Source organism: Empidonax traillii, unplaced genomic scaffold, assembly GCF_003031625.1.
Source record: "Empidonax traillii isolate 1590-97213 ecotype Southwest subspecies unplaced genomic scaffold, ASM303162v1 scaffold105:size1093405, whole genome shotgun sequence".
Lineage (NCBI taxonomy): Eukaryota > Metazoa > Chordata > Aves > Passeriformes > Tyrannidae > Empidonax > Empidonax traillii.
In genome coordinates this window covers 45,804-63,256 of record NW_020955298.1, presented here as the reverse complement: position 1 = coordinate 63,256, position 17,453 = coordinate 45,804, and the positions used below count along the sequence as shown (strand labels likewise).

General features: G+C 41.7%; 1 protein-coding gene across 1 annotated transcript in view; it reads right to left on the bottom strand.

Annotated features, from left to right (window-relative positions):
• The window catches only part of TOM1L1 (target of myb1 like 1 membrane trafficking protein), a 33,484-nt gene extending 29,963 nt beyond the window's left edge, over nucleotides 1-3,521 (bottom strand). Inside the window, exons 1-2 of the mRNA XM_027882443.1 lie at nucleotides 3,470-3,521; nucleotides 3,161-3,272 (exon numbers count right to left, since the gene is read on the bottom strand). The gene's annotated coding sequence lies outside the window, so the exon portion shown is untranslated. The remainder of the gene's footprint in view (nucleotides 1-3,160; nucleotides 3,273-3,469) is intronic.
• Between the last annotated feature and the right edge of the window lie 13,932 nt (nucleotides 3,522-17,453).

The window sequence follows — 17,453 nt, the reverse complement described above, 5'->3', positions numbered from 1 at the left end:
ACACAAAGCTACACAAAAGGCACTGACATCACTGCTCGCTTGACCACTTGCTTGCAGAGCAGCTACATCCAGTGTTTGCATCACTGCTGTGAAAGTGCCTATTCTGCAATCTTGTGTGCAGGGCAGACCTTTACAGGCTGGCACATCTCCACCCAAGGGCCCCCCAGACAGCTCCACCTGCAAGGATCAGACTGTTACCTCTGAAGAGCTCAAATATTCCCACCATACACCCTGGTGTTCAGGCTCTCAGCAATTATAAGTGACAGCATCCATCAGTTTTAGCTGCTTACACGCTCCCCACTGCTACAGTAACCGAACCCTTTACACTCCTTAATCCATTTACCTTCCAATTCCATATTGAGGTTCTGAACCAATTATAGGAAGATTTAATGTTAGAGTTGTTAATTTCTCCAAAGTCCCCCTCTTGATGCCCAGTTCCAGTGATCTGAGGTTTGAAATGTGCTCTCAGCTGTGGAAAATGGAAAATTTTGCTTCCATGCCCTCCCGCAAAGCCTTTTGTCATGACTGAACTGAATAGCTTGGACCCTCATTCCCACCTGCCTTTGGGAACAGTAAGAAACTGGGGGCTCTGCTGTTGATATCAGCAACATCAGAGGATTCTCACTGGAAATATGTAGGGTTATGCCTTCCTTCACAGAATTGTTGCCCTAAAGCACATAGAAATTACGTGAGGATGCTGAAGGTGCCTCCTCAGTGTGCGGCCACTGTGTTTTTAATTCTGCATTCCATTTAGTGAGCCTTGCTCTCCTGCTCATCAGGTAGAAAGCCTAAGCATTGTCAGGATTCGAACTTTATTCAGTGATTGTAAACCCTTATTTTTATCTAGATAGAAGGAATTTGGCCAAAGTTACACAAGAGATCTGTGGGAAATTAGGGAATTGAGCCTAAGCCTCTTATATCTTAGAGTAGCAGCCCAACTGCTGTTTTCAGAAGAGCTTCACTACATTACACCAGCTAAGTGTCTGGCTCAATCATTATTCTGTGGATTACCAGAGGGCAGATTAACTGGAGTCTATTGAATTTTTAAAACATAAAATAAATGCCTGCTATAAGCTCTTAGCAGGTTTCTCCTAGCAAGGTTTGAGGAATTTCCACTCTCTTAATTCTGCACCTCTGTATATGCACAAAAATTGATAGTACATAAACCTTCCTAGTAAGTAAAGCAAAGCCTCATAACTTTGCTTAAGGTTAATGAAAGGCAATGTTGTTCCTGACATCCCAGATAAATTATGTTTTCCACTGCTATACACAAATGGACTGGAATATAGTTAGCACTGAGTCTGCTGGGCAAGAATAACTCCAGTCCCTTTCAATTTGGAATTCTCTAACCACCCATGGACTATAAGATGTTGTGCACTTACCATCAATTTTCTGACTTTGTGGGGAACGGAGGCTGAGAGCAAGAGAGAGCCTTGCATGCAGTGCTTTGATACTTATCATTTCTTTACTGAGTTTGTGCTTCCCCTCAGCTGAGCCAAATCCTTGTTCAGCTGCATCTGATAATGCAACACCCACAGCTCAAGGTCACCAGCTCGAAATTGGTATTTGCTTTTAACTGGTCTCACTTGAATGGTAATAACCTTCAAGTGCTGCTTAGTCTTAGCTTTGATTCGGTTAACAATGCACCATCATCTTGTGAGCAGGGCACTTGAGCTGCAGTTACACTCTTATTGTTCCAGCTGCTCAAATCAACTGAGAAAATACGCAATTTTCTTCAATATTATCAGTGGACTTTTGTATATAGATGTGTTTGCTTAAACACCAGTAAGGTGATCACTGGTTTCTCAGTGTTTCACGTCAGTTCTAGCTCTTTAGTAAATCCTGTGCCGATGGAACACAGATACAATAAAGGAAGTTAATTCTACTGCCACAACCTGCAACAGCAGCACAGCGGTAAGAGGTGCAGTGGCAGGGAAGCAGCTCACAGCACTCTGGCAGGCTGCAGTCCTGAGACTGCTCCATGGGGGACAAAAAACAGTCACCTTTCCACTGCTCTTCTTTCAGTCCTTTTATTTCTGAGGCCTGAAGGCAAGCCCAGTGAAACATGGCTAATTAAACCTCTGGTCTTTAACCACTGTGTGGCTGGTGTGGCCTTCACACACAACATCACACAGTGAAGCTGCTACAGGTAACATCCTGATAACCTGCTTGTATTCAGTAACACCTGTTAGAGGGAATTGGTTTCAAAACCTCTCTGTTTACAGAGAACCAGAGCTTTACATCTGCATACAAAACTGTATTTAAAAACCCAGCTCAATTGCAAAGTGAAAGAGCTAAACCCTATGAGAAACAGTAATGACCTTTCTGGTGCATAGTTTGCTTTGCCCAGGCATATTTAACTTCTTGATTCAGTCAGTCAGTTTGGACAACTCAGTTTGCCAAGCCCTTTGTAATTTCCCTCCTTCTTACTAACACAGTTAATATTTAGCTATCACTTGAGTCAATCTTTATTCCTCTGTAATTTTTTTCAGTTCTTTCTACATTTCTAAAGACTGATTATAAATATACACTCCATAGAATGACAGAAAAATCTTAGTGCTTAGCCCTTTGGTTTCTGAAAGGAAACTTATCAGGGATTTCATTTTAATTAGGACCGTAATATTTCCCAACAAACTTCTATAAATAAGCAGTCATTCATTACTCTCTCTACATTCCCAAATAAAAATGTTTTGCTTAATGTGTGTCTTATCTGATATAAAGTGTATTATTTCTAGTCAAGACGTGCTTCTATAGCTGTGGGAAGCACTGCTGCACCTCACAGGAGTTACAGTTCAGATGCTCACAAGTTCCTGCTCTGAGGATGGAAGTGCCTTTGGATTATCCTGAGAAATCACAGCTTTCCCTTAGGATGAGGCACCACATGAAATTATGGGATACCCATGAGCTTGATAACAGGGAAAACTCCTCAAACTTTCAGCATTACCACTGATTTTCCAAGTATTTCTCTACATACCTTTTTAAGGTAAGAACAACAGTCACTGACTACAGAGCAGTATTTTAGTCTGATTGGCAAAACATTAATAAATAAAATAATATTGTGCAGCACCCCCTCCTGTCTGAATGCACAGGGAGGACCTCTAAGCATAGACACCTCTACCTTCCCATCAGAAATTATATTTAATGCACCAAAATAACTTACCAGGACTTTGTTAAATCAGAGATAGTGCAGTGCAGGTTATGAAACCAGGATAAACAAGGCAGGACTCTTGGGATCTCCCCTTCTGGCTTGAAAGCTGTTTGCTGTTTGTGGTCTCAGGGAAAAAGAATATGAAAAAAAAAATCACTTCTCTATGAGGCAATTTACTCATCTGAAATAATGAGATACCTCACAGCGAGTCTTCAATAATACTTGTGAAACTATACAGTGATCTCTTGGCAAGAAGTGTTCTAATGGAGCCCAAATGTCAAAAATTGCTTTCAAATCAGGGAGTGAGCAAAAAGTATGTACCAGACTGACATGGATGGTGCTGTAGTTATTTCCACTATGATGCCTCTCTTACTGTTTCATCTCTTTTATGGCCTATTTCATGGCCTATTTTGATGAGTTAGCATTGCCTAATACTGTTTTTTCTCCTCTCCAAAATTTCGTGTGTCCTCCTTTGCCCCGTTCACAATTTTTTATTTTTTTTTTTTCTTTTTCCTCACAAACTGCTCACGAATTGCTTTGGCAGTTGGAGGGTGAAGTGATAAGTACTTTTAGGATATGGCTCATGGTTCAGTGGTCATCAGCAAACGCTGTCAGAGCCCATAACCCTCAGCTGGAAGGGAACAGCAGCTTCGCTCACGCCATCATTAACCTGCTGCGCTGCCCCTGTTCCAGCTCGGAGAGGGCAGCCAGGCTGGCAACATTCCTGCCTTGGCAAGCACAGGCCAGGCCACTGTCAGGGAATTTTATTCATGAAGGTGACCACTGGCCATGAAATTCGAGTACCCAAATAGTGGTGACGTCACACACCGAGGAAAACAATCAGCTTTTGAGGCAGCTCCGTGGGGCACTGGAAGAGCTGTGGTTGTCCAGATCCATCCCCCAGGCCTGCTGGGGTGGATGGGTCAGACATCAGGTGAGGGCACCAGACTGAAGGATCACTGCTCCTATGAAATATAAAAACATGGACAACCATGACTGTCTCTCACTCTTTTCCTACAGCATTAAGAAAACTACCTCGATTGATCTCAGCAGTTTAATACCATGCCTGGGCATTGAAATAGAGCCTCCTAAACACAGAAAAAAAGGTCTTGTTATATCATTAGGTGCTTTCCTCAAATATCCATTTTCTTCAAAAGACATGAAGAACCTACTTACCTTCAGCATGTTATTAAAACTCACTGAGTTTAGACACCTGCTTAAATGATTCAGGAACTTAGATTCCGAAATGAAAAAAAAATGAAAAAAATCTTATTTGTTCTGCTTCTCTGTGCAAGCTGTATGTGGTAAAAGAACAACTGCCCCCTAAACAGAAACATCAAAAGGAACTAAAATTCTTTTAGGTTGATCTAGTTTTATATTTGTTTAGAGCTCTGTGATGACACCAGCTGCTGCTGCTGACTAGCAGGTCTGTTCCAGGAAAGCACAAACCTGTTATGCAAAAATAAGTGAGTGCTTACAGTGATCTGTCCTTTCACAGATTTCTGTTGGATGTCAAATCCAGTGGAAGATTCACTTACTGTGCACAGCTGTATTTCAGATTTTGATTACTGTGTGTTTCCTTTGGAATGTTTGCACTGTGTTGGTTGTCTGGTTTTATTCCCTACATGGTTAGAGAGTTTGGGGCCAGGAAGATGCAAGAGGGGAAAATCCCACTAACTTGAGAGGAGATGGAGATTGATTTGTGTCACCAGTTTTTTCCTGTGGCACAGCAAGTGGCCTTTTATTTCTGACTCTCATCTCCTGATACAGACTGAAGAAACAAACCGTACCTGAGAGTACCTGAAAAATTCTAAAGTGAGGAAAATGGTATGAGGATGTCTAAGAAAGAGAACAGAATGGGAGCTGAAGTTGCAAGAGGCTGCAGGGGCAGCAGGGATGGTCTTAGTGGCCAGATTAGTAAAAATCCACTTACAGTGGCACATTTAAACTGCGCTCAAGGAAGTGGGAGCTCTTCCAGTTCTAGCCTAGAGATGGACCATAGGGGTAGACACTTGTTTTCCCCTTGGCATAGGAAAATTTATAGTGCTTATGCTTTACCCCTGGTTTTAGTTCTGCAGAAGTACTGAAAGGGCAGGATGAGAGCAACTAAAAGAATTTAGCAACAGGAAGGTAACGAAAGATCAAACTGTTTCAAGTTTTAAATTTATTTGAAGCATACTTGAAAGACAGGTGGGATTTTTATCTAACCTACAATATCCCACGAACACAAACAAAACCTTCCTGAAAAATTTCAAGATGATTGCACAGAAACAACAAAAAAAATGTATCCAAGCAGCTGGCCAGCGGGAGAAGGATAAGGTCAGACACATCTGGTTTTATAACAAAGACTGGAAACATTGCATTTAATTTCAGACCTCCTTGTTTCAATCAACTCTGCTTTTCTTCTGTGCACATCCCTCCCTCTGAGGGCTTTCCTGCTAAGAGTCTGCATCACCAGCTTAGGTTTAAGTCTGCATCAAGCTGGTTTTTATAGTAGTAAGCACACTTGGAAGCTACAAAGACACAGCGTGTTTCTTGCTGTCCTGCTTATCAGTCACAGCCAACAATTCATAGCTGCACTTTAAAAAAAAAAATTAATTAAAGCACTACAGGCTTTAAAAAAATGCAGGGCTTGAAAAGGAGTGAAGTGATTCTGTCCCGAGGTTTTGGCATAAGAAATAGTTGTGAGTCAGGTAAGCTGAAAAATTACTATATCTCAATTTTTTGAAAACATTTTAAATGACTTATTGAGACTTTGGCCTTCAGTCTCAGAAAAGTCGAAAGCTGCTGTGTTAAATTATCCACACGAACCAGGATGTGCTGAATTAATTTCATATTAGAACACAAGCTCCATTATTGATAGGGCTACAGACCCTCAGGCTGACCCTTTTACTCGCTCCAAAATCTAATTCAAATTGTCCTGAAATTTAATTTGCCCCATGGAAGCAATGGATAAAGTACGTATCCCAAATTTGGGCTAATGTATTTTAAAGAGCCTGGTATTTCCTCTCCATGATCCCAAGGAAAACACATATAAAAATATAACACTGGAAAAAATCCCTTGCTAACACTGACATCTGATTTTTTGAGAGTATATATTTAGTTATTTACATGGGTTTTCATTAGACCTTAAATGCATTTCACATTGATCCCAGACTCTGAAGAGCTCTTCTGCAAGGTTTCACCTTCAACTACAATTAGACAAAAGTAAAAAAAACTTGGAACATCAGATTCTTTTAGTATTTTTTTTTTCTATAAGCAGTGTGTTTGTGTTGCTGAAGTGGCAAGCTGATTTAGCTTGCCACTGTAGCAGAATGGCTGTTAAAAATTATTTTTTTCCCCCCCCTGGAAACTGGCACACATTAGACTCCTTTCACATCTTTTGTTGCCTTCTCTATGAGGATTAACCTTCTCAAATACCCACCTCTCTCACATCCATCAGGTGGCTTGCTTTCTGTGGCCCAGTTTTCTTTTTTTCCTGCCATTGATCCGGATTTCAGCTCAGCTTTGCCAAGCACAGCTGCCATTCCCACGTAATACTAATGCCACTTCTGGAGAGAGCTCAAACCCTTCCATCTACCCTGGGTCCTCCCCTGCTTGCTTGACTTCCTTCCTTCCATGCACCCACTATCTCTCCACGTGCACACACACTTTTAGCTGTACAAGGAAAGCCCAGTCTTAGTGTGGGCAGGGATAAATAATCACTACACAGGATGAGGAACCCTTGGAGTATTAACGATGTTGAACTTGGTACCTGGACTGTGATCTGTTAACAGACACAGAGAAGCAGCTGCAGCAGGAGATGCAGAATGCCTGTGAGATGTACTTTGCTGAGGTTTTCATGATTAAGCCAACAATCCCCTCTCTGCAAACCTTTCTTTGCAGAGATCAGCAGCGCCCTTGATAAAATTTGTCCGAGGTGTTTCTTCTGTAGATAAACCAGAGTGGAAGGCAGGGTTAATTATATTGCCTTAAGCAACAGAATTTCTCTTTTCAATAACATTTCAGTTGTGCTGGGCTATGAAATACTACTTAGAGCTGCTCTCACGCTGATTCTTTGGGAAGTGCTGTTGGAGATGCTTATCTTGTGCCATGGCAGCCACATCGATGTTTGCAGACAGGCAGGACTTGGCCCTTCCAACCTCTGCTTCAGCTTAGTGATGGTGGTAGAATATGAATCACTATTAGCCAGACAATGTGCATATGTCCCTCATTAACTCTTTTCCTAATTGTGATAAATCCTCCTTAAATTAGCTTTAAAATGTCAGTGCTGTAAACATTCCCTGCTCCTGTTTTGTCTCACGGGAGGATGATGTTTTTCCAGCACCAGGAATTACTATTTAATAACTTGGTATTTAACCAAGATTAAAGTGAAGGCTTGTAGGGATCATGTGTACATGAATGTTTTTATAAACAGATCCCTTCCCAGAAATATCCTGAAATTTGCAGAGGACCACTGTGTCAACATCTGCAGCAGAACCACGGAGGGGAATCTTTTATGCTGCTGCATGTAAGGAAGATTTCATGGCTTGAATACTCTTTGTAACTTAAAGGAAGGATTATGAGTCCAAGCAGCAGCAGTACCAGGCAATTAATGAAATTACTCTTTTGGGAGGGCTCAGTGTACACTCTTAAATATGTTGAAAATTAGCCACAACTCCTTAAGGAGTGTACTTGGAACAAAAACCAAATTTAAATCCAGAAGTTAATTTAATAACATGCAATGCATCCTAAGACTGCTGATCCACAGGTTCCCTCAACTCATTTGGTTTGGGTTTCTTTTTTTTTTTTTTTTTAGTATTTAAAGTTAGCATTTTACCTTGTGGACATTTATCTCTTTATTACATTTAGTTTACTATTTTCCTTCTCCTAATATTGTTTCCAATGTAATACATTTAAATATCCTAAACCTCCCTGGGGTGATGGCAGATAAAACAAAAGTGGGCTGTGAACAACACACAGTCTAGTTCAAAGCAGCCAGGCACAGCCTCACATTTTGGGTATCCCTGGGGAGAGCTGCTCTGCTGCAACACTCTTGAGTAGCATTTACAGCAGAAGAACAGAGACAAATCCAGCCACTTCATTCAAGAACTGTCATTTGGAATTTGTGGTGCTTACTGACCTTTTGAAACTGTTCCCCAAGTTCCTGCAAACCTGCAGGAGGATTTAACAAGCAGATCAGGATGGAGCTGTGCCGGTGTCCAAGAACTGTCCTGTCAGCAGAGCACCACCTCTGCCTCTTGGCAGGTGGGGATTCTCCTCGTGTATCCATGAAGATTCCCTGTGAAAACCACACAAATCCCTTCCAAACCTCATTAAAGAAGGACACTTTGGAGAAAAGAGATGGAATTCTTGGTGTCCTTTCCTTTTTCTGTAAGGCTTATAATGTCCCAGCTGCAACAGACTGGACTCTCTCCAGTGCTTCATTAAAAGGAGTCTCTGTGTTTCATTAACATCTGTCAGAAATGGTTTATTCCTTTTCTTTCATCCTGCCTCTGGAGAGCACTGTGTGAGACATGGAGTGCTCTGCTTTATTTTCATGGGGTGTGTGTGGGTTTGGGTTTTTTTATCCACTGCTCTGCATTCGGTGAGGAAAAGAGCAATTCAGAGATGCCTGGTGGGTTTCGATAGGGAAGATGGAAAGGTCTGTGGGAATCATTTACTCCTAGTACAGTGCTCTGCAGCCTCAGACCAGCAGCCAAAAAAGCTCTGTCTCCTGCACCAAAGGGGTGACATTGCCTTGCACCAGAGATGGATTTGTGTCAGGAGGACAAATTCACTCAGGTGAATTTCTCAGGCCCAGGAGCTCAGGATATTTTGCAAGTCATAGCAATGTCTTGCAGCAGTAAAATTCAATATTTTTATGGCTCCTGGAAAAAGCTGGGCATACTGATGTGACATCACAAAGGTAAATAGCACAGCAGCTCAAAGCCAATTTCAGGTTGAGAATTGGACCCTGTCTAGACTGACATTCTTCACTTAAACAGCAGCATTTTTTTTGTTTCAAATACTACTGACAATGAACTTTGGCTCATCTGTCAAAGAAACAGGAGTCTGAGGAATGAGATTTAGAGAAATTTTTGCCTAGCATTGGATGCTCATTCATATGCCAAGGACCAAACACCCTTCCAAAACAGCTGGATTTATTAAGAGCTCAATTTGTCGGTTACTGATGTTTATTTTTAACTTGTCTAATGGTGAGTATTGCTTTTATGTAGCATCTCCATTTTGCAAAACCAATGAATGAACTGAAAAGCAGAGATTTCTCTCACAGGCCTCGAGAACCTGTGAATTCTGTATCTTCCTTTGGCTACACTGGAAATGTGTTTAGGGAACACCCTGTGCTGACTGAGGAGTGAAAAGAGAAGGGATTTAGAACTGGGAAGTAAGGTTGGAAGGAAATGGGTACAATTAAGTCATATATATATATGACTTTTATATATATATATATATATAATATATATACAAAGAGAGAGAGAGCTCCAAACCATTACTGATTTCTGTCTTTCCTTGACTAATTTAGGCCTGTGACAGATCCAAGTAGTCTTTCTTTTTTCCCCATTGCCATCTCAAATCCCACAAAGGCCAGACAGCTGAACAACTGGTAGGTAGTGGGTTCTGTACTGGAGGCTGCTTTGCTGTATAAACCAGGGAGAAATGATCTTGCAGTATTTCAGACTATGACCTTTCAAGCAGACAGACCCAATGATTTTCAGTCAATGCTCCCTCTGCTTGATTTAGAAGCCCATTCAGAAGGTAGAAAGGCCAGTTCGTTGTGGCAACTCATTATTCCACTCTGCTGCTACATCCTGATAGATAACAAATCTGACCTTTGCTACAGAAATAGGTTGTTGTGGGCAGTAAAAGTTCACTTTGAGTGACACCATGAATGCTAACTCTCCTGTAGACAAAGGTGGCATGGGGGCAGAGCGTGCAATCAGTGCTCCAGCTTCAGGAGCTTGCTGAAAACCTGTGTGAGAAAACCTGGGCTGCCTTCCTATTTCAACAGCCAGCCCTTATTTTACTATCCTGGGAATTACTGTAAGCTCAGGAACCACCACCCCCCCCCAGGTTACTTCATTTTTGCTTAATAATGTGAGGATCAATTGAAATTAAAAAAAAATACAGTGAGGTCCTTCTTAGATCTAAAGTGCATTGGCTATATTCTTGGGGCCAACATTAAAACTGTGTTCTTGGGTTTCTGGCTGCAGCTGATGATGGTGAGCATTTAAAAGTGGAGTTGTGACTGTGGTAAGTTCAGCCCTGAAAATGGTGTGCTAATGGGTTTATTAGGAATGCACTAATTATGGCAATGTTCAGTGGTTCCCTATTCAGAAAATTAATTCCAAGCATAAAAATCAATTCTTGCTATTCTTCATCAAATCAATTTTATTCTAATGTTATCTGACTTGGTATAATGAGATATTATTTGCTCTCATTACTTTTTTTTTTTTTCTTCCCAGTCAGGCAATTGAACAAAAGCTTGGATGATCCATTTTGCAAAGTTTCATAGATGAAACAATAATATTATCCAATACCTACCAGAGTCCAGAACATGTAATCTCATGAAAATTGTTCCTCTGTTCCTCACGCTGCTCTCTATGAAATCCAGGCACTTCTACTCCCTGCCTGCCAAGAGAAAACAAACAAAGCCACTGATGAAGCCATTGGTGAATTGTGACCATACACTGACCTGCAAGAACTGATGTGCCAGAGAAGTCTGTCCAGCTGAAGAACACACTGGCCACCACTGTCCAAAGGCAGCAGCAGCAACGCTGAGGAGACCTGCAGATCTCTGTCTGCCTCACTGAAAGCTTCTTTATTAGTGAATGCTGACATAAAAATCAATACACAAACTTATCAGCAAATTAAAGATTCTCGCTAAGGTCCTGGGCATTCTGGAAATAATTCCTGGTTTTTGCTCTGGTCAAATCATGTTCTTCTTGCTCTACCGTTTAATCAACTTCTTTAATTTTGACTGGGAAATCTGCAGCTTTTTGAGCAGCTGAATCACTGAAGTTGGATTCCTAGGAATGTGTGCCTTGAAGTTTGGCTCTTGTTTGGGTCCTGCAATGGCTAATGAGGGTGGTGCTTGGTGGGAAGCAAGTGCCATAAAAAAGCTAAAATACTGAGTATAAAATAATTGGGCATGGAAAACTGCTGTTTGGTATATCATGTAGTACTTTTGTTCTCTTGCATATTTTATATTGTTTTATGCCAAGCTGGTAGCAATGATTCATTATATGAAATTGGAACATTACAGATTCAATCCTGGAGCATTTGTCTTGCTGACAGGGAAGGATCCTTTAGGTCACTGAGCCACTTCTCTGCAACTGAAGGGAACTGCAAAAAAAGACACATCAACCAGAAATATCCCCAGAAGCTTAACTCCATTCAGCTCTGTACCCCTGGATTTATAAACCCCTGAGTGTCCCACAATAAAATGGAAGCTGTCAGAGGTAAAGAAAAAACCTCAAAAGCTAATCTGTGCTGTAAATCTGTGCTATAAAACAGAGCCCAGAATCACTGACGGTGCCCTAAGTCCTGGTGCTGGCACAGACTTTGTAAGTTCCATAAAGCAAACATTCAAATCAGAAAATGAACTTACAGAGAAGACATTCATGTCCATATGTGTTGTTTTCTCTGCAAGGTCATTTGAATCTCTACCTTTTTCATCCAAGCTCCAGCGACCTCAGTGCCCTCCCTGTTGTGTAACACACTACAAAAACTTGATAATGTTGTTTCATGTATCCACAAGTGATACCTTATCATGTCCATGTAACCTCCAGTGAAGCTACAAACCCACACACCTTTTGAGTGTGCAGAATTAAGTTACACAATTGACGTGGGGCTGCTGGTGATGAGGAAGAGTTCCACAGGTTTAAACCAAGTAGCATTTCAACATAAAGAATTTGTTAGAGTCCTTCAAGAAGGAGCAGATGGCCTGGCAGAGATACATGGCTTACCTGGAAATGCCCTCCCAAGCTCTCAGAGCATCAGCTGCGCTTCACCGGTCCAGAGGGTGTCCTTGCACAAAACTCATATCCAGCTCTATTTATAAAAGCCTCTTTCCTTAGCTGTGTTCTTCTAATGCTTTGTCAAGTGAAAAAAAAACCCAGCAGAAGTTGTGAAATGAACAGAGAGAAGCGCTGACCCAGATCTATCGTCCCACCAGCAATGTCACTGAATTATGTATCCAGCTCCAAAGGCTCTTCCTATGCAGGTATCTAAATGTAAAGAGAATTAGATCACATAACCAGCTTTCAGAGTAATCTATGTAAGGGTTGGTGTAATTAAATTACATTATTATTCATTTGAACTACTTAGAGTGCTTGGAAGATCTGCACAGTTTTTTGCAGAGGCAAAGAGAAGACTTTTGGTTTGGGTGACCATGAACCAGACAGGTGAGTGAGTGTAAAGCTGCCTCTTGAAACAGGACAGGGCACAAGGGCCACTCTAAACAAAATGAACTCATCCCAGACCTCATTCAGAATAGCATTCAGTAGTTTGCCAGTGATGTACCATGTGTTTGTTCATTGTAGTTTTTAAATATCTTCTAATACTGGAAAGAGTTGTGAAGTGTACACTGTGGTTTTAGAAACTGCTGTTTAACTGCTCAGACTCTGCTGAGCAACCAGAATTTCCGACTGGCTGGTAAAAACAGCCAAGGTGTTACCTGGGTTGTCTGTGGAGTCACTCACTGAGGGGGCAGGTGAGAAGAGCATCATGAGATCTTGCTTTCCAGGCAGGTGCTCCAAACCACCAGACTTTGTCTTTTAACTTCTGATGTTGCCAACCAAATGCACGTGCAGAAGCAGTTACAAACATGACTGTATTGCAGTCTCCTGGGTTGTCTCTCTCCCTCTCTCTTTCTCTCTCTAAAGCTCTAAAAGGAAAAATGCACTTGGAAGTATTATAAGATTATGGAACGTGCCTGTCTGATTAGAAGTGTAATTACATCCCTTTTGATACCTGTCAGCAGCAACTGGTGTTCAAATAGGCCAGCTCATAACATGTGTACTCACAACCCTAAACCTCATGGATTTCTCAACTGCCATTTGAAGGTAATAAAGGAAATCCATGTTTTAATTTTTAATAATTCCAACGCCTGTTCTTACAGCCATTATATATTTTGGGAATGAACAGATGAATCCATCATCCTGTCTCCAGCTGAATCTCCAGGGGCATTTTACCTGAACCTTTTTTCTCCCTCCTACACAGACTAGCTATATTTTCATTTTTTATAACCAGGCTGTATATGAACAATAAGAACATTAACTCATAAAAACATTAACTCATTGGAGGAAAATCATACCATGAGAGTGCATCCAACTTCTCATGTATTTTGACATTCCATTTAGCAGACTGTTATCATTTTAAGAGTGAGTCATCTCAGCTCTGAAGCACTGCAAGGGAAGTAGAAGGCTTGTCGAGAAGAAAATGTAAATAAGATACACATATTAAGTCTGTCCTGGATGATGTCAAGGCAGAAAGTCAAGGCAGAGTTTCATCTCTCACACAGAAGACCTGGATGTTGAAGTTCTAAGGGGCAATTTTTGTCACTGGGCCTGGCTGGGTTCAATTTTTGTTACTGTGTTCTCAGCCCAACCTGGTCACCACAGACTTGAGGCTCTGAGGGGCCAGTGTGCACAAAACTTGTTTCATATTGCCCTGAAATCAATGGGTCACATGGCAGAGAAACCACCACTTCAGGTGCTTTAAGGTCCACATTTCTTTAATGGTGCCAGATGCAAGAAAAACATGGTTCTCTTTTGGGACAGCAACTGGTGGAGTTGGTGCCTGCACTAGAAATGCCTCGAGAAATACAAAACTGCAACCAAGAAGCTAAGAACTATATTTTTTTAATGAAGAAATGAAACAGCAGTAGCTGATGGAAGTTTTGATGTTTCCTCTCAGATCTCACTTTAGCATCAGCACTAAACAGATGTCCCATATTCCAAAGAAATGGCAGGTTTGGCACCCCTGCACTGTTAGCAAATTTAATTATGGCTTCAAATGCAATAATGGAGCAACCTTGCTTGGCTGTAATTGTATCTGCAATTGGCAGCAGCGTTGCTTCCCTCTCTGCCATATGGGAACTGCAGAACAAGGTGCTGCATGTGTTCCTGCTGAATTATACTGGGTCGGGTTGGGGTCAGATAAAAATATTATGGAAAGGAGGGGATGGAAAATCAAAACTGAAGAGTAGGGGCAAACTCCGTGTTTTCCTGCAATTCCAGCTTCTCCAGCCAGATTATGTGGGATTCAACCGGATGTGAGTTCCAGTAAAATAGCTACTTTAATTAGGAGAACTCCCAGTCTGTCTGAAATAACACCATGTTCTGGGCAGAAGATCAGGAGAGGCAGAAGAGCTGGCATTGCCTGAACACAAGACAGTCCTGAGATAAGCATGAAGAAAGGAAAATAACCCTTTAAATATACAAAAAAATACTGGGGGAAAAGTTTCCTTCTTTCCCCCCCCCCCCCCCCCTTCCCTGAACTAATGACATTTCAGAAGATTTGTAAGAGGGTGGGGAAAAAACTCTTCTGTCAACCCACATTACAAGTCTGCAACAATATGACAACCAAGAGGAATAAAAAGAAAAATAATGCCCATCTTGTTATTTTGTGACATAAAATATCCACCTTAGGCAGCAATATCTGAGTATGGCTGCCTGACATTTTCCATGACAAGGCTGTTTTCTGTTGTCAGTAACTTGGCCAAATTTAAACCATTTGGGCTGAAATTGCCATGTTGACTCTGTCTCAGGCTGAGTTTGCCTGCAATGTTTCCCTGCACATGCTTTTATATCTAATTGAGATGGCTGATTGTGATCTGGAGTAAGAGAAAGCAACCTATAAAAAATTGCTCCACCAATTTCGTAACCCCAGAAAGGAAAAATAACAATAAAATAATCCTTGTGACTTTTTTCCTGCCAGAAGAAAAAGAAAAGTCACTATTTGCAAGGCAGATGCTACTGAAAAAATTTTCTGATGCCAATGCAAAAAGTGCTCACCTCAGCCGCTGTCAGCAACAGACAGGTGATGTTCTTACCCCACCTAATTTAATTTAGTAATATTCTGATGCACAATCATTTTCTTTCTCCTGCTGAAACTAATGGGACTTTTCCATTAAATTCATGGAGCCTCAAAGCCTTTTGTTTGTATTTCTTTAGAATTGTATCCCCCTGTGACATCCCTTAAGGCACCACAAATTACACCCCACTTACGCTGTTTACTATTTGAAAGCCCAGTTTTTATCCCTGACATTGGTGAGAAGTTAATTATTCTTATTTTCCTTTTTCTCGGTACTTTTTGCTCCGTAATTTGAAATTATAATTATTACCGATTCGGAATAAAACATGAAATTACCCCGGTAGCACCGAGAGGGGAATGCACAGAGGAGCCAGGCTTTCCTACCCTGCACAGCAGCGCTCTGTGAGAGGGGCCAGTTGACTCTGCAATTAAATAAGGTTGCCATGGCACCAGGTGGGTCCAGGGAATAGCACGGGAACACTAATTACGGGCGGCACAACCAGGAGACGGTCACGGGCGGCTGCTGCGCTGGAGTTTCTGGTCTCTCTGTCAGGAAACAACAGAGCAGTTTATAAATATTAATATTGAATTTGCAGCGCCTAATGGCAAAGAAGAAGGGTTGCACATTGCAGGGAAAAATGATGAAGTGGGAGAGCCCTGTATGGCAGTGTCTGTGTAGGGTCACACAGCAAGGCTGCAGCTCCCTTCTGGGTCAAAGCCACCAGTGTCGCCCCTCCAGGTTTCTCCATCATTCCCAAGGAAAGCAGGGACTTTCCTGTCACCTGGGACCAGCCTGAGCTTCAGCCCAGGCTGCTCTTTCTCAGACTCATTCATTCAAGCCAAGCAGAGCCAAAGAGAACCTGCTGCTTATTCCATTAACAGCCATTAGAACCCTGCAACAGCAACAAGGAAATGATTTTCGTCTCCATCTGGCACGCTGAGCTCGGCTGAGGAAGGACCTGGAGGATGGGACTCCACCTGTGCTTCCAGGGGTGATTTGGACTCAGTGACTAAAGCAGTAACATGGAGAAATTTGTCTTTGTATTTTTGTACCCCCCCATTTTTTTCGCCCTATTTTTTGTACCCCCCCAATTTTTCCCCCGATTTTTTTCTACACCCCCATTTTTTCCCCTGATTTTTTCTACACCCCCATTTTTATCCCTGATTTTTTGTACACCCCCATGTTTCTCCCCCTGATTTTTTGTACACCCCCGATTTTTTCACCCTATTTCTAATTCTATTACAATGCGTGTGTGTATGAGGAAGGTAATTCAGTGGGAGTTTCAGCTCCCATCTTTATGGCGTCCTTCAGAAGATTATGATCCTCACCACTTTTCCCTGTTGTCCATCCAGTTTCCAGAGCCACTGTTAAAAGTTTCAACAGCAGCAGTTAATGAAGACAAGCCAAGTATAAACCTTTTCAAAACTCCTTCCTGTTTTGCTGCTCCCCTGGTTGCTGGCATTGCCATCCCACCTTCCCACCAAGGGTGCATTTCCAACAGGGTGCAATGCGCAGGTCCCAGGGCTGTCCCAGCTACTCTGTAACACCTGTGGGCCACACTCTTTGTTGTCTTGACACTCACATTTGGAGGTAGTTCAGGAAAATCAGATGATCACCCAAAAAGGGAACTGGCTCCTGCGTGCCCATGTTTGAGTCAGTGCATGCCCAGGAGACGAGCTCTCTGTGTTACACCTGGAGTTCCTCAGGACTGCACTTTATATATTATTAAGGCCTCTTTGAATTTTAAATTTGAAGCTTTTCCCTCCCTCCCTCAATACATATGATCACAAGAATTACAGTTAATTAGGGAACAAGTACTCTTAACTATGAAATTCCTATATTCCAGTGGCTAAAAGAAATTCAAACATCAGTCCACCCTTAAAACAAATTCAGGAGTGGAGCAAACAGTCCTTTCTGAACACTGCACACTGAGCCAGCTTTCGTGCTAGGTGCTGGTTGCAAATATTGAATTTTGCACTCAATTGTTATTTGGTGAGAGAGGTGGCAGTAACTTCTATTTGACCTCAGTCATTCTGAGAGATACAAAGGCGTCTGAAAGATCCAAGAAATTTTGTCTTCTCACCATTGCACATAAAATATGTAAATCTTCTCCCAGATCAAACACATTTGCACTGTTAAGGAGATACCTAATGGAGGCAGACAGATTTGATGTATTAATCCACCTGAAATAATACACATGACATAATTCAGTATTAGCACATTTAATGGGGAACTGCACAAGTCCAAAGTGTTGGTGATTTCAGGCCC